The following is an 18,328-nucleotide window of genomic DNA, read 5'->3' as shown; positions in this document are numbered from 1 at the left end:
ACACCGAAACATATTGGGGCTAGTCAGTTAGCTCAGTTGGTTAGAGCATGGTGCTATAACATCAGGGTCAAGGGTTTGGATCTCCATATTGAGAAGCTGCCAAAAAAATGTTTTTTTCATGCTGAAGAAACAGTTTAATCCATTTTAAAGAAATCTAACATCATGTTCTTTCTTGTAAGGATTAAAAAAGTTATGTAAAGAAACTAGCACAGAAGCAGGTATGTGGCAACACAACACATTAAATCCTTCCTGTCTGTTTTCTCTGGCTACTCAAAATGTGAAAGCAAGTAAGATGGGTGTGTTAACCAAATATGTTGTTCCAAGGAACAAGATTTCTTAAAAAAATTTTAAACGTCAAGACCTGCCAGAGTAAGATATTAGAACAGCATATTATCATCAGGTGCTGGGAATATTACCATTGTGTCCCATACAGCTATCCTAGTGTGGAAAATAATTTGTTACTAATCTAATACAGTTACACAGAATGTGCCGTTCCAGTGACAGTGCAGATTACAAGAGTTCTCCTCTACCAGCACTAATGATAATTGGATTGATTTCTAGAATACAGAAATCTTCACCACCCAGGCCTCCTTGCCTATAGAGGAAACAACCAAGTTTAAGAGAATTTTTTCAGAAATAGACACATCAGGCCTCACAGGTGCTAGGCAGGAGTCACCACAGATGCTAGGCAGGAATCACAAATGCTTGCTCCACACTGTCTTCCATTAAACTGAAGGCTTTGTTTATTTCCTTTAGCAAACCACTTATCACTTTTATCTGCCACCATTGTGTCATCCAACAATTTGCTTCTCTCTGGATCTGTCTTAGAAAATTCTTGAAATGCTTCATCCCTGACAGAGCAAGTTTTATGTCCATCCGGGTCAGCCAGAATGACCACTTGTGCTGTTGCTTTCCCTGGGGTATGCAGACTCACTGGCGGAGTCAGAAGCTACCGGTTCTCCCTTTTCATCAAGTCTTCTAGGCTTGGCAACTCTTTTTGGGGGCAAGAAAAGGCAAGTGTTCCGAAAGCTGCTCATGATTAACTGTACCCTTGATGTCCTGTAGCTCCAGCTTGTACTAGTTATCAGCCTAGCCCACTAAAGCTCTTTGCTTCTCTTCATCTTTTTCATAAATTTTCATTCCCAGTAGGTTAGACCAGTAGTTCAAGAACTTCTGAAGATCAGACACTGCTAGAGTTACTTTTAGTACAGGATCTGACTGAGGCAGAATGTGATTCTGCAAATAGAAACTATATCCTCCTGGAGCCTCAGTTTGAAAAGCACCTTTTCCAACTTCAGTGAGTGGCTACTCCAGCTTCTTCGCATTGCTGACAGCTTGGTTAGAAGCCAGCGTGATACACATGAAGTCATTGCTAAGCTTGTAGTCTCTGATGCCATAATTGTAAATTAGTTCTGCAACAAAATGATCCTCAGGCTCAAATCCCACCACTGTTTTACTCCATTTCCCACCATAAGGTCCATTACAGGCAGCTTTGCAGCCTTCTTCCAACTCCTTATGCCATAGAACCTTCATCTCCAGGGCATTCCAATAGAAATGCACCATCTGGAAGCAGTTTCCCACTTTAAACATAAAGTGCAGAGTTTGACAAGCAGCTATGATTCCTTCTCTCATTTTATTGAAAGAGTTAGAGAAGGATTGGTGTTAATTATTTTTTAAATGATTTGGTAGAATTCACCAGTCAAGCCATCTGGTCCTGAGCTAGTCTTTGTTGTGTTTTTTGATTATTGACTCAATCTCTTATCTGTTGAGATTTTCTGTTTCATCTTGAGTTGGTTAAGTAATTGGTGTATTGCTAGAAATCTGTCCATTTCATCTGTGCTATCTTATTTGTTGGCATAACGATTAATTATCACATTCTCTTATAATTCTTTTTATTTCTGTTTGCTTGGGATTAATCGCCCCATTTTCATTTCTAATTTTAGTTATTTAGTCTTCTCTCTTTGTTTCTTTGTCAGTCTAACTAAAGATTTGTCAATTTTATTGGTCTTTTCAAATAACCAACTTTTGGTTTCATTGATTTTCTCTGTTTTTCTATTTCATTTATCTATGTTATAGTCTTTATTATTTCCTTCCGTTTACTAGTTTTAGGTTTAATTTGCTCTTCTTTTTCTAGTTCCTCAAAGTGTAAATTTAGGTTATTGATTTGTGATCTTTCTTATTTTCTAATGTAGGCAATTGCTGCTATAAATTTCCCTCTGATCACTGCTTTTTCTGCATCTTATAAGTTTTGGTATATTGTTTTTTCATTTCTATTTCTCTTTAAGCATTTTCCAATTTTCCTTTTGATTTCTTCTTTGACCCACTGGTTGTTTAGAGTGTTTTGTTTAATTTCCATTTATTTATGAATTTTTCAGATTTTTCTTTTGGGGTTTGGGCCATAATCTGTTTTTTTTTTCAATTTTTTAAAAGTTAAAAACATTTACTTTATTTTATTTTGTTTTAATTGAAATGTATACGTATTTGTGGGGTACGGAGTTGAATATCAGTACCTGTGTACAATGTGAGGTGATCAAGTCAGGACAATTAGCATATGCATCATTACAAAACATAATCATTTATTTGTGTTGAGGACATTCACTTTCCTCTCTTCCAGTTATGTAACCACATGCAGTAAATTCATGTTAATTGTGGGTGCCTAGCACAACTGTGAATCAATAGAATTTATTTTTCCTAACTATCTGTTCTGTGTCCATTAACCCATTTCTTGCTCTCCCCCTCCCTCTCCCCTTTTTCCGCCTCTAGTAACCACAGTTCTGTTCTCTCCTTTTGAAAGTAAAACCTATTATTATGATTTCTTCCTTCTTTCCTCTCTCCCTCCCTCCCCTCCTCCCCTCCCTCTTTCTTTCTCCTTCCTTCCTTCCTTCTATTTTAGCTCCCACTTATGAGTGAGAACATGCGGTATTTCTCCCAAAAGATGCAATTCCGAATGCCATAATCTCAAATGTTAAAATATGGAAAGATCAAAATCCCTAAAGTCTAAAATCCTGAAAATGACAATCATGAAAGTTCAAAATCTCAAAAATATAATTCTAAATAAAAAAAAATTCTTTAAAAGACATTTATTTACATTTAAAAAGTGGATTTATTTGAGAAATATTTAAAAACATTACAGAACACTTTATAGGCCACCTAACACGATAAAATAAACAATGATAACATATATATTTTTGCAAGCACAAACACTCAGGTATACCAATGACAGTTGCATGAGTATAATAGTTATGAGCAGGTGAACCATATTAATAAAGAAATAGGTCCAAAAGCGAAATGTATAAGTGTATATTACTATGGTTGGTAATTGTGTGCACCCAGCTTTATAACTGCAGTCATCTGAAATACCAAGTCTTTTGACAAGATCGATCAAAAACTGCGATGGGTCACCACCACATATGCAGTCTCCCCAAGAGCTAAGATCTTGAGAAATTTAATCTTTCATAAATGCAGATGCACAAAAAGGACATCTCTTCATTTATTGATGAAGTTTCAATATTTTTACATACATGCAGAGTGCTTACACACAGATTCAATGTTGTGACAATGCACTTTTGTGGAGTGAAATTTGCAGAAAATTTATAAAACAAATTAGAACTCTCTCAGTCTTTACACAACTTGTACCTTCAGTATTGGAAATAATGTGAAATACATATCATAGCAAATTGTAAAAAATAATACTGACAATTTTAAATAGTGGTATAAAAGCTGAAAAAAGAATATTTAAAAATAGAACAAAAACCAAAACAACTAAAAAGAAAATTCGATATATAAAAAAATGCATTTCAGGGACAGATTATTGGCAATTGCACGAAGGTTGTCTATAAGAGCTGGCTGACATTCACAGTCATTAACTATATTTTGAAGTCTTGCATCTCATTGAATACCTGCTTTTTTTCTTTCAGGTCATGGCTTTCCTCGAAGAATATGTTCACCACCATTTTCTATGTGGTGCTGCTCTTTTTGAAATTCTTCTCTGATTCAATATATACTGACATGAATATTCCCTATTAAATTTTTCCATCTTCTGTGCCATTCTAATATGCTGTTTTGGGTACACAGAAATCCATTTTGCATACACTCATATACAGACCACAAATTTGGCAGAAACAATACTGGTGATTGAATAGCAACACCATTACGTAAATGTCTTATCCTACTGTGCACATAGTTATTTTTGAATCAGTCAGTAACTTCACTGGCTTCTTCAGGCCAATGTGGCTTTAATTCATTAAAAACTCCTGGAATTTCATCAGCTGGGGGGAAAGCCAATGCAGACAAATTAATGCATTTTTGAACTGATGTTTTCGTTGTTGCTGTATTGCATGGCCAATCACTCATCTGAATTTTTCACCAAATGCACTGGACTGAATGGAAAATACAAACTTTATTGATAACACCTTGAAGTTCACTTTTAGAAGCCTTGATTGCACCTAATTTCAAATCTGTTGTTGATTTGGGGATTCAATTGAAACCCGTTTTCTTCTGCAAAGTTCACCTGTATGAGTCAGGGTTCTCCAGAGAGACAGAACCAATAGGATACATATATAAATATATGAGAGGGTATTTATTAGGGGAATTGGCTCAGGAGTCCCATGATAGGCTGTCTGCAAACTGGATGCTGGTAGTATGGCTCAGTCCAAGTTTGAAGGCCTCAGAACCAGGGAAGCCAATAGTGCCATTGGTGTAAGTCCTGAGACCCAAAAGCTGAAGAGTCTCAAGTTCTGTTATCAACGGACAGGAGAGAAGAGTGTATATCCCAGCTCCAACTGCTAGAGAGAGAGGCTTGCCTTTTTCTCTGTTTTTGTTCTCTCCAGGCCCCCAGCAGATTGGATGGCTCCCACCCATATTGAGTGTGGATCTTTCCCACCTAGTCCACTCATGCCCACATGCTAATCTCTTCTGGACACACCCAGAAGATAGCTTTACTAAGTTTCTAGGTATTCCTTAATCTAGTCAAGTTGACAAGTCGAATTAACCATCACACCAGCAAATTTTCAAATAAGCATTTATATTGTGCTTTACTTTTTCAGTCATTAATAAATAAACAAGTGGATAATTCTAGAATTTCAGATCCAACAGGGGCATGAATTGTATATAGTTGATAAAAAATAGTGGAGACAGTTTTGAAAGTGTTTTCCATTAGCCAAAGTGAAGCATGCTCCAGTTTTTCTATGTTAGATTTAGTGGTAAATCTGAGAAGTACATCTTCTTCGAAAGTCAAATCCCTAACCAAGAACAATATGCAAAAAAATATGTTATTATTGCCTATTTTATTGTGTAAAGTGGCCTATGAAGTATTCGGCCATGTTTTTATGTTTCTCAAATAAATCCCTTTTAGAAATGTAAATAAATGTCTTTTAACGAATTTTTAAAATTATTGTTTCCAAAATTATATTTTCAGGAATTTTTAATCTTTTTCAGGATTTCAATCTTTTGGGATTGTGATTTTCAGAATTTTAGATTTTGGGGATTTTGAGCTTTTGGGATTTCAACACTTGAGATTATGGTATTGGGGATTGTGTCTTTTGGGATTTTGTAGGCACTGTTTCTTTTGTTATTAATTTCTAGCTTCATTCCATTGTGATTAGAAAAGATACTTCATAAGATTTCAATCTTTAAAAAATTTATTAAGACTTGTTTTGTGGCCTAACATATGGCCTATCTTGGAGAATGTCCAAGTACACTTGAGAAGAATGTGTATTCTGCTGTTCGGTGGAGTGCTCTGTATATGTCTATTAGATCTAGTTAGTGTGTGATGGTTAATTCTTTTTTTTGACTGGTAAGGGGATTGCAACCCTTGGCTCAGTGTCATCCTCACCACGCTCTCAGCCAGTGAGTGTACTGGCCGTCCCTATATAGGATCCGAACCCGTGGCCTTGGCACTATCAGTACCGCACTCTCCCGAGTGAGCCACAGGGCTGGCCCTGTGATGGTTAATTCTAAGTGGCAACTTGACTTAGCTAAGGGATGCTCAGATAGCTGGTAAAACATTCTCTGACTGTCTGTGATTGTATTTCTGGAAGAGATCAGCATTTGAATTCGTAGACTGAGTAAAGATCTACTCTCACCAATGTGGTTGGGCATCATCCAATCTATTGAGGACCCAAATAGAAAAAAATGTGGAAGGGTGAATTCTATTTCTGTCTTCTTGAGCTTGGACACCCATTTTCTCTAGCCCTCAGACATTGGAGCTCCTGGTTCTTGGGCCTTCAGACTCTGAGGCTTAACCTGGTGCTTCCTTCCCCTCTCCACTCTCAGGTCTTTGGCCTCAAAGATGGAGTGATACCACTGGCTCCCACGGTCCTCAGGTCTTTGGATTCAGACTGAATTACGCCACTGGCTTTCCTGGTTCTTCAGCTTAAAGATGGCATATTGTGGGACTTCTTAGCCTCCATAATCATATGATCCAATTCCCATAATAAATATCCATTTCTGTCTATCCATCATCCATCCATCTATCTGTCTGTCTGTCTATCTATCTATCTACCTATCTATCTATCTATCTATCTATCTATCTATCTATCTATCTATCTATCTATCTATCTATCTATCTATCTATCTATCTATCTATCATCTATCTTTCTGTGGTATTTGTTTTGTTGATCTTGAGAGCCCTAACTAATACATGGTGCACACTGTTTTTCAAGTCCTCTCTTCATCAACCTTCTGTCCTATTGTTCTATCCATTATTGAAAGTGGGATATTGAAGTGTCCAATTATTATTTTAGAGCTATTTCTTCCTTCAATTCTGTCAATATTTGCTTCATATATTTTGGGATGCTGTTGTGAGGTGCTATATGTTTATAATGGTTATACCTTCTTGGTAAGTTGACCCTTTTATCAATATATAATGTCCTTCTCTGTATCCTTTAACAGTTTTTGACTAAAAGTCTATTTTAACAGATATTAGGATAGCCACCCTAGCTCCCTTTTAGTTACTATTTGCAGGGAATATCTTTTTCCATATTTTCACTTTCTTTTTAAAAAATTAATTAATTAATTATTATTATTATTTTTATATCTAAGATGTTGTTGTGGAGCAGTTGGGGGGTAGGGAAGAGGGGAAAAGAGAGAGGGATAAGGTAGGAGGAGGAGAAAGGAGGGGTGTGTGTCATCAAGGCCTGTAGCACCCCCCTCATTCTGGTAGGGGAGCCCAGAAGGCTTCTGGTGGTGACTCAGTCATGGCTGGGCTGGATGTGGACTTCAGGGGGTCACGGCTGAGGCCATTGGCCTGTCTCCACTCTGGGAGCCCAGGGTGCTTCCTCTGGCAGCTCTGTGGTCATCACTGGGCTGGATGCAGATGTCAAGGGAACATGACTGAGGCCCTAGGCCCCACCCGACCCAGCTTGGGAGCCCAGGGCACTTCCAGCAGTGGCCTGGTGGTCATCATTGGGCTGGATGTGGACATCAGGGGGCATGGCTGAGGCCCTCAGCCCTCCCCCCATCCCAGCTTAGGAGCCTGGGGGGCTTCTGGTCCTTCTAGGTTTTATAGGTGTTCTTTGGTGATATTAGACTTTTATTGGTTAATATAAGAACTTTGTATCTTATCTGGGTTTTTCTTTCAGATCTGTGTTGGATTATTTGCTATTCTCACCACTTAAACTCTGCACTAGAATTAATTTGTTTTCATTTATTTATTTCTAAAATTGGGGAACGTGCTGTGGGGCCCAACACCTGAGCCCTGTAGTTGAGCTAAATTTCTGCTTTACTGCTGATTCTCTGGGGAAGGCTTTTTGTGCAGCTAAGATTTTAACTGTTGACCTTGTATGTACTTCCAGGTCTTGTGAGGTCTGGTATACCTGGGTTGTGTGGAAACTCTGGTCTGGGCCTGAGTCTTTTCAGAAAACTCCACCCCCTGCAGTTCTATAATCCTGACCAGTCTCCACTGAGTGGTCCTGTGCTGACTGGAGGGCAGATCAGCTGTCCATGCTGTGCCCCTATGTTCCCCTGGTGGGTCCATCTCCCCTACTGCCCACACTCCAAACACTTCCCATGAGACAGTCATGTGCTGGTCCTTTGTGATGACTCACCAGCCTCTGAGTGGCTCCTGTTTTTACTTGTTTGTGGTTCCTTACTCCTGTGAGGCTCCATAGGAACACTGTTAGTGGTCTTGCTGGCCTGGGGGGCCATCAAGGCCGTTTTCTCCCCTGCCACCTCCAAGCAAGTTCATACAAAGTGCAGAGCTGTGGCTTTTGCCAGCTCTTGCTCCATGAGCTCACTAGCTCCAACTCTGAAGTGGCTCAGGGCTCAAAATGGTGGGAGCAATCCTTTCTTTCTCTTATTGTGGCTTCTCCTGCCTTCGTGAACGCTGTATGTCTCTCTTCCTCCTCCCCTGAACTCTAGCACTCCCAGTTTGGCTGTCATTGCTTTTTTATAGGTGTAAATTAATGATTTGTGGAAGAGAGTGACTGGGAACTGTCTGTTATACCATATTGACTGGAAGCCCTTTGCCTTTGTAAAATCAGGTTACTCGTTTTTTTTTTTTTTTTTCTCTTAAATTGTTTGAGATCCTTGTATATTCTGGCTATTTAATTCTTTCTCAGATGCATAATTTGAAAATATTTTCTTTCATTCTACAGGTTGTCTTTTCACTTTGTTAATTGTTTCTTTTGCTGTGTAGATGCTTTTTAGTTTGATATAATCCCATTTGTTAATTTTTTTCTTGTTGCCTGTGCTTTTGGGGTCTTATTCATAAAGTCTTTACCCAGTCCTACTTCCTGAAATATTTCCACTTTGTTTTCTTTTAGGAGCCTTATAGTTTCAGTTCTTATACTTAAGTCTTTAGTCCATTTTGTTTTGATTTGTTATATGGTGAGAGGTATGGGATTAGTTACATTCTTCTACATATAGATGTCCAGTTTTCCCAGCACCTTTTATTGAAGAGGCAGTCTTTTCCTCAATGTATGTTCTTGTTGCCTTTGTCAAAGATCAGTTGGCTATAAGTATTTGGGATGATTTCTGGGTTCTGTATTATGTTCCATTGGTCCATGTGTCTGTTTATAGGCCAGTAACATGCTGTTTTCATTACTGTAACTTTGTAGTATAATTTGAAGTAAGGTAGTGTTATACTTCTGGCTTCATTATTTTCTGCTCAGGATTGCTTTGGTTATTTGGGGTCTTTTGTTGTTCCATATGAATGTTAGGATTGATTTTACTAATTCTGTGAAGAATGTAATTGGTGCTTTGATGGGGAATGCATTGAATTTGCAGATTACTTTGGGTAGTGAATGTTTTCACAATGTTAATTCTTCCATCCAAGAGCATGGAATGTCTTTTCATATTTTTGTGTCCCCTTTAATTTCTTTCAGCAGTGATTTGTAGCTCTCATTGCAGAGACATTTTACCTCCTTGGTTAAATTGATTCCTAGGTATTTCATTTTTTTGATGTCTATTGTAAATGGGCTTGCTTTCTTGATTTCTTTTTCTGCTTTTTCATTATTGGAATATAAAAACACTACTGATTTTTGCATGTCGATTTTATATCCTGCAAATTTAGTGAAACCATTTATCAGCTCTGAGTTTTTTGGTAGAGTCTATAGGTTTTTCTCTATGTAGGATTATGTCATCTGCAAAAAGGGACAGTTGACTTTGTCTTTTCCAATCTGGATGCCCTTTATTTCTTTCTCTTGCCTGATTGCTCTGGCTAGTATGTCCAATACTATGTTAAATAGGAGTGGTGAGAGTGGACATCCTTGTCTTGTTCTTGTCCTTAAGGGAAAAGCTTTGAGCTTTTCCCCATTCAGGATGATATTGATGGTGGGTTTGTCACATGTGTCTTTTACTGTGTTGCGATACTTTCCTTCTATACCTAATTTGCTGAGAGTCTTTATCATGAAGGGATGTTGAATTTTGTCAAATGATTTTTCTGCATCTGTTGAGATAATCATATGGATTTGCCCTTGATTTTGTTGATGTGGTGTATCACATTGGTTGACTTGCATATGTTAAGCCATCTTTGCATTCCTGGGATGATTCTACTTGACCATGGTATAGAATTTTTTTGGTGTATTCTGTTTGCTAATATTTTGTTGTGGATTTTTGCATCTACATTCCTCAGTGATATTGGCCTATAGTTTTATTTTTTTGCTGTATCTTTGTCCGATTTTGGTATGAAAGTAATGCTGGCCTCATAGAATGTGTTTGGGAGAATGGCCTCTCTTTTAGTTTTTTTGGAATAGTTTGAAGAGAATTGGTATTAATTTCTCTTTAAAGGTTTTGTAGAATTCAGTAATAAAGCCATCAGTCTTGTGCCTCTCTTTGTTGGTAGACTTCTTATTGCTGCTTTTATCTTGTCACTTTTTATTGGTCTGTTCAGGTTTTCCATGTTTTCTTTGTTCAGTCTTTGTAGTTTGTATATATCCAGAAATTTTTCCATTTCTTTCAAGTTTTCAAATTCGTTGGAGTATAGTTGTTGATAATAGTTTCTAATGATTCTTTGTATATCTATGGTGTCAGATATAATGCCTCCTTTTTCATTTCTTATTTTTATTCTTTGGGTCTTCTCTCTTCTTTTTTAGTTAGCCTAGCTAATGGTTTGTCTATTTTGCTTATCTTCTCTAAAAGCCAACCTTTTGTTTCATTGATCTTTTGTATCATTTTTTGTTTTCCCTATATCATCTAGTTCTGCTCTGTTGCTAATTATTTCTTCCCATCTACTAATTTCAGGATTGGATTGTTCTTGTTTTCTAGTTTTTTGAGGTATAGCACTAGGGCTGTTTACTTGAAATCTTTCTGTTTTGTGATGTAAGAGTTAATTGCAATAAATTTCCCTCTTAGTACTGCTTTGCAGTGTTCCATAGGTTTTGGTATGGTTTGTCTTTATTTTCATTAGTTTCATGAAATTTTTTGATTTCCTGTTTAATTACTTCTTGAACCCATAGGTCATTCAGGAGTATGTTGTTTAATTTCCTTGTATTTGTATAGGTTCCAGAGATTTTCTTGTTATTGATTTCTGGTTTTAATCTGTTGTGGTCTGAAGAGTTAGTTGAAATAATTTCAATTTCTAAAAATTTATTGAGCCTTGAGGAGCTCTGGTCAAGATGGTGGAATAGATGGTCCTCAACGTTACTCTCTCCCACAAATCAACCAATTTATAAATATGAAAATGCAATATCAGCCAAGCTTGGGCCGTTGGAACTCAGGGGAAGAGGAGGAGAGACCTACGGAGTTTATGAAGGCAGGAGAAACCACAATGAGAGAAAGAAAAAACTGCTCTGAGCATTTTGGGCCATAGCCACTTTAAGGCTCCAGCTGCTGAGCACATGGAGAAGGAGCTGGCAGAAGCCACAACTGTACCCTTCAGATGGAGTTACTTGGAGGAGGCAGGCAAGAAGAGATACTTGGTGGCTCCCAGGACAGCAAGACCACTAATAGGGTTCCTGTGGACCCACATAGGGGTGAGGAGCCACAACAATTGAAAAAAGGGAGCCATTCAGAGGCTGGTGAGTCATTTCAAGAGACCAGTGCAGGGCCCATCCCATGGGAAGTGTTTGGAGCAAAGGTGGTGGGGGAGATGGGCCCACCTGGGGAACACTGGGCCACAGCAAGGACAGCCAATCTGCACCCTAAACAGTGCAGGACCACTCAGAGGAGACCTGTTGGGAATGCAGAATTGCATGGGGTGCAGTTAGATTAAAAAACTCAGGCCCAGATTAGAGTTTCTGCACAACCCAGCTGCATTGGGTCTTTTGAGAGCCGCAAGTACCTATAAGATCAACCATTAAACCATGAGCTGCACAAAAAGCCTTCCCTAGAGAAACAGCAATTTAGCTCAACCACACAGCTCAAATACTGGTTCCCACAGGAAGTTCCACCATTTAAGAAGTAAGCAAAGAACAAAAAATTAGTTCTGGCCCAGGTACACCACCTGTGTCTTGTGGCCCACTAGGGGACATAAGGCATGGAGAAGGGGACTAGACCCCCCTCTGCCAACCAGGCACACCACGCCAGCACTTTGGGGCCTGCCCAGGGACCTGAGGTATGGAGTCGGGGACCAGACCCACCTCCCATAACCAGGCACACCACACCAGTGTTTTGGGGACTGCCCAGTAACCTGGGTCATGGAGAAGTGGACTGGACCCCTCTCCCACAACCAGGTACACCATGCCAGTGCTTCGGGGTCTGCCCAGGGAACTGAGGCATGGAGAAGTGGGCTGGACCCCCTCCCACAACCAGGCACACTGTGCCAGTGCCTCGGGGCCTGCCTGGGGACCTGAGGCATGCAGCTGGGGACCAGACAATCCCCACAACCAGGTACACTGCCAGGACCAAGGAGCATGCCAAAAACATCACCTTCATATGGGTGGCCCACCACAGCTGCCACCATAATCATGGCTGCTGCAAAAGCAGCTAGATGCCACAACCACCACGCAGATGGTCCGCCAGCCACTGGAGTGCATTGACACAAGGAGAGTCATCAGCAAAAATAAAGAAAAGAGGAGGATGTCTCTCTCCATAAAGCCCATTTCAGAGTGACAGAAGAAGCATCTGCTCTATGATAATAGTGGGGGACCTGACCACACCTCTCAGCATTGGACAGTTCATCTAGGCAACAAATTAACAGAGTAACCATTACTCTTTCAGAAGGAGAGAAGAAGTCTAGGGTGATTAGAGTGGGGAGAGGGGAGAGATTAGACAAGGGGCATAAAGAATAAGTATGGTTTGTAACAATATATATTCTAGTAATATTGATTTGATCAACATATCTCAATGTCAAACCCCAAAAGTATGTATCATCAATTTTGATTCAATAAAATTAAAAAAAAAATTATTGAGGCTTGATTTGTGACCTAACATGTCTATCCTGGAGAATTTTCCGTGTGCTGGTGAGAAGAATGAATATTCTGTAGTTGTTGGATGAAATAATCTGTAGATATCTGCCAGGTCCAATTGGCCTAGAGTATAGCTTAAATACCGTGTTTCTCTGTTGATTTGTTGCCTAGGCAATCTGTCCATTGCCAAGAGAGGGGTGTTTAGGTACCCAAATATTGTTGTACGGGGTCTATCTCTTCCTTTATGTTTAATAGACTTTGCTTTATAAATCTGGGTGCTCTGGTGTTGGGTGTGTATATATTTGTGATTGTTATGTCTTCTTGCTCCCTTTATCATTATATAATGGTTTTCTTTATCTCTTTTCATAGTTTCTGGTTTAAAGTCTATTTTATCTGATATAAGAATAGCTACTCCTGCTCGTTTTTGGTTTCCATTTGCCTGGTGTATATTTTTTCATCCCTCCACTATTAGTCTGTATGTCTTTACAGATGAGGTGAGTCTCTTGAAGACAGCATATAGTTGGAAGCAGCTTTCTTATCCAATCAGTCAGCCTGTGTCTTTTGATTTGGAAATTTAACCCACTTACATTTTGGGTTGTTGTTGAAAGGTATTGTCTTACTCCTGGCATTTTATGATTTTTATTTTGATGTTTTAAATATCTTTTGTTCCTTACTTCCTCTTTTATTGTTCGACTTTGGTGTTTGCTGTTTTTTGAGGTGGTAAGATATAGTTTCTTTCTCCTTCTCATTTGCATTTTGGTTCTACCAGTGTATTTTATTCTTTCTTGTTTCTGTCTTTCTTGTGTATTCATGGTAGTTATTATTGTTTTTCAGATTCTAGATGCAGGATTCCCTTGAGGGTTTCTTTCAGGGCTGGTATGTGGTGGTGAACTCCCACAGTTTTTGTTTGTCTGGGGAATACATGACATCTTCCTCACTTCTGAAGGATAGACTTGATGGGTATGGTATTCTTGGCTGGTGTTATTTTTCTTTTAGGATTTTGAATATATCATCCCGTTATCTTCTGGCCTGAAGTGTTTCTGTTGAGAAGTCTGCTATTAATCTAATGGTGACTCCCTTATAGGTGACTTGATGCTTTTCTCTTGCTGTTTTTAAGATTCTCTCTTTGTCTTTGAGCCTTTTCAATTTGACTGTAATGTGTGTTGGAGAGGACCTTTTTGGGTTGAATCTGTTTGGACATCTTTGAGCCTTCTGGATCTGAAGGTTGATATCTCTCCCCATACCTTAGAAGTTTTCCTCTCTGATTTCATTGAATAGGTTTTCTATGCCTTTTCCTTCCTCTTCTCCATCCAATGGTGGTCTGCTAGCTCTCTTATATTTTTTTCGTTATTTTTCTCCCCCCCCCCTTTTTTTGTCCACCTAGGTTATTTTGAAAAGACAATCTTCAAGGTCTGGATTTATTTCTTCTGCTTGCTCTAACTTGGTGCTTAAGCTCTTGTTTTTTTATTTTTTTATTTTTTAAATTATGATTTCATTGAACGAATCCTTCAGTTTCAAGAGTTTTGCTACATTCGTTTTTAAGATATTGATCTCTTTATAAATTTCCTCCTTCATATCCTGGGCACTTTTTCTCATTTTTTTTGTGTTGCCTAACTGAGTCTTCTTGTATTTCATTGTTTTTCCTTGAGATTGTTGCTCAGAATTCTTTTTCAGTCACTTCAAGGGTTTTCTGCTCTATGTGTTCTGGTACCTAAGTATTATTACATCCTTTACTGGTGTCATATTTTCTTTTTTTTGTATTTCTAGTATCTCTACATTGATACTGGTCATCTGATAGAGCAATTGCTTCTTCTATTACCCCGGAGTCAGCTTTGAGGAGAGAGACTGTCTCCTGTAAATGTGTTTTACGTTGACCATTGTGTACCATGTTTTTGTATTAGTTCCTGGTGGACACAGTAGTGTAGTCTCTGTGTGAGTACTTTAGGCATATTCGGTGTTGGAGCTGCTGTGTGATTGCTTCCATGGCATAGTCCCTGGGGCACTGAGAGATTCCTTGGCAAAGTTGGTGACACTGTGTTGGTTCATTGAGTATGTGAGTGAGCTCTCAATTTCTTGGGACAAGCACCTGGGTGCCCTGTCACTCTTTGGCCCCTTGGTAGGCTTGTTTACACCCCAGCTTGCACCCTGTTACCCTGATGAGTGAACTGGATTATACTAGAGCTCCTCAGTTTGATTGGGTGACCCTGAGCAGGGTTTTTCTTTCTTCCTTCCTACAGGCAGAGGCTTCTCCTGGGTCCTTGCTTTCCCCAGTTGGGGGATGGGTTGGTGGTACCTGGTATTTTTCTTCCTTACTCTGTTTGGATATACCGGGTTTCTGCACTCTTGTGGGGTTCTGCATGTGACTCTCCCTGATCAAGGCAGTTGCATGGGCTGCACTTATACCTCCCACCCCCAGGTGTTTTGCTGCCATATGTGGCAGTGATTCCACCTGTGGGTTAGGCCACTGGGTCACAGGTCTGCACTTGCTCTTCTCTTTCCCCAGACTCTGCTGGTGACCGTCCTTGTGTCAATGCAGTTGAGAGGTTGGCAGGCCACCTGCATAGCAGCAGTGTCTATGGCAGTGGTGGTGGCTGCACTTTGCTCCTGAGGTCCCATGCACTCCTGTCATCTGTGGGCAGGGGCTCCAATTTTATTCTTTTGCAAGTGGATATCCAGTTTCTGCAGCACCATTTATTGAAGATACTATCCTTTCTCCATTGTCTTCTTGGTGCCCTTGTTGAAAACTAGTGACTGTACACGTGTGAGTTTATTTCTGAGCTCTCTTTCCTGTTCTATTGGTCTGTGTGTCTATTTTTTATGCCAGTACCAAACTGTTTTGATTACTATAGCTTTGTAATATAATTTGAAATCAGAAAGTGTGAGGCCTCTAAGTTTGTTTTTCTTTCTAAGAGTAGCTTGGCTATTCAGGGTCTTTTGTAGTTCCACACACATTTTAGATTTGTTTTTTGTATTTCACCACAATACAGTTTTCAAATTCAGGATATTTAATTTTGATAGAATGCTTTCATCTAATTTACAGTTCATATTCAAATTTTGCCAATTGTCTTAATACTGTCTTTTATATCAATGTTCCTTCCTAAGCCAGGATGCAATCCATGATAATGTATTTCACTTTCAGTCTCCTTTTGGTTTGGAATAATTTTTTAGCCTTTCTCTTTCATATATTGTCACTTGATGATTTCAGGATATTTATTTTGTAGAGTGTTCCTCAATTTCAGTTTGTTTGATATTTCCTCATGATTAGATTGTGGTTATGCAATTTTGGCAGAAATACCACAGAAGTGATGGTGTTCTTAGTGCATCTAATCAGAAGCCACATGATGTTTGTTTTAGAAGGAATGATATAGTTAGGAAAGTCACTGTTTTGCAATCATCATAGTAATAAATTGATTTAGGGACAAATTATCAATAGATGCTAAAAGTAGTGGGTGAAGCCTTGATGGGAAGCAGGGTATTTATATACTCAAAGAATCTCACCACAGAGTACTTTTACAAAGGAAAAAATATAAACTTTATAGTGGAAAACCTAATGCACAGTCCATACTAGCCAAGAGACAGATATTTTTGACTCAGAGACATGGGTACCATAAAGTCTCCTTCTCCAAATTCCTGGTGGTTGGTACCTCTGAATTCTCATGCCAAATTCTATGAATGATTTCATGGGGGGTTGCAGTGATATAGGGGCTCCTCCATTACCTGTGTGTTTGTTCACCCTTTCCAGAAAGCAGCAGTTCTGGATCTAGAAACAGAGCCATTTGAAAAAGCCATTTGAAAAGCCCTGGGCCCTTACACTCTTTATCCTTAATTGCCGTGAGTTCCCTGGACCTAGGAGGGAAGTTGGCCCCAAATGGCAGATAAGTGAGAAGTGAGAGAACCAGTGTAGTTTTTATCTTCTCTGAAAGCCGGCTGCATTTCCCAGTCATTGATGCTGAGTGGGAAGAGTTTGGCAAAAACTGTAAGACAGAGAGTCTCCTTTTTCTTTTGTAGTAACTTTTCCTGCACAGTAAAAAATGACACAGAAGGATGATGAAAACTTAGAGGTGGGGATGGGGTGAACTTCTAAACAAAGCCTGTTTTCCCTGTTATCAGGCATTTTCCTTTGCCACTTAATGAAGTTGAGCTGTCTTCTTCTACATTCACTTTCATCTTATCCTCCCTCCCATTTCTTCCTAATCCCTTTTAACATGTCAAGCCAGGAGCTGAAGTCTCTAATTAGCAAAGTTGACAGGTTAGAATTTACTAGCTTTTTTGGGGTGGTTTACCCTTCCTCTGAGCCTTTCAGCAGGACCAGACCAGATGAGATGTGTGGGGCCGCCTCTGAGGGAGATCTCCGATGCCCTTTCAAAGCCTCCTCTGGTCTGTGGAAGTCAGGACTTCAGCTCCAAAGGCACCTGTAGTATAGTCTGCAACTGCTTCAGCGACCTGTTTCACTGGAGCTGGGTAGTGGGTAATCGTATTAGTAGCATGGAAGGATGGGGGCTTGTATGTTATGATGGAGGCAAAATGGAAATGTCTGGAGTTTTTCATTTATTTGGAAGAAAAAAGGGAATTAATGTTTGCCTTGAGATACTACTTGAAATAAAAATCTAAGGTGACAGAGAGGCAATGGGATGCCTTGAGAAATCATGAGTTTTGTGGGAGCCCATATTTAATACAGAAGTCTTAGCTGGATATTTGACTACATTTTAGAAAATTTTCTTAGCAACACTGATTGAGCTGACAGTGGTACATAACTGATAGTTGGATACTAATCCTAGGACAGCAAATAAGAAGTGATGTGCATTCTGACCTTTGGGGATTTATGACCTGGAGTCTCCAGAAAGGGAGTCACAATAAAATTTCTTGATGCAAAGAGCAGGTTTTGATGAGTAGGCAGAGAAGGTAAGTGAAAGAGAAAGGCTATCAAAGGAAGCTTTTCACTGGTAGCAAACCAGGAAGGGATAAGCATGGGTCCTTCATCATCTGATATCTTTCAGGACTAAAGATCCTGGAAGTGCAAGAAGAAAATAGAGAGTCAAGATGATACAATATTTATTAATAAAATTGATTCAGTTATTAAACTTTCACTGAAGAAAATTCCAGGCCCAGAGAGCATCTCTGGTAAATTCTTCTACATGTTTGAGGAAAAATAATACCAATCATTTAGAAACTCAGACAGTAAAAAAAGAGAGAACACTTTCCATTTCATTTTGTGAGGCTAACGTAATCTTAATAAAAAAACCGAGTCTTTATTGCAAAAAACAAAAATTTTTTCTTGACCAATCTCTTTCATGAGTTTGCAAAAATCCTTTAAAAAATATTAGCACATTGAATAGGTATTAGTTACCTACTGTTGCATAACAAATTACCCCAACACTTAGTGGTTAAAAAAAATAAACAATTATTGTCTCATGTAGTTTCTATAAGTCAGGAATTTGGGAGTGGCTTAGCTGAATGATTTTGTCTCAGAGTCTCTCATGAGATTGCAGTCAAGATGTCAGCTAAGGTCAGTTATTTATTTATTTATATTTATTCCCCTCACC

General features: G+C 39.1%; 1 pseudogene; it reads right to left on the bottom strand.

Annotated features, from left to right (window-relative positions):
* Positions 1–661: 661 nt before the first annotated feature.
* On the bottom strand, positions 662–1,632 carry LOC134368110 (glyoxalase domain-containing protein 4-like; annotated as a pseudogene).
* Positions 1,633–18,328: the final 16,696 nt, after the last annotated feature.

This window comes from Cynocephalus volans, chromosome X, assembly GCF_027409185.1.
Source record: "Cynocephalus volans isolate mCynVol1 chromosome X, mCynVol1.pri, whole genome shotgun sequence".
In the NCBI taxonomy this organism is placed as follows: Eukaryota; Metazoa; Chordata; class Mammalia; order Dermoptera; family Cynocephalidae; genus Cynocephalus; species Cynocephalus volans.
The sequence above is the reverse complement of the archived record's forward strand: the minus strand, read 5'-3'. Positions and strand labels throughout refer to the sequence as shown.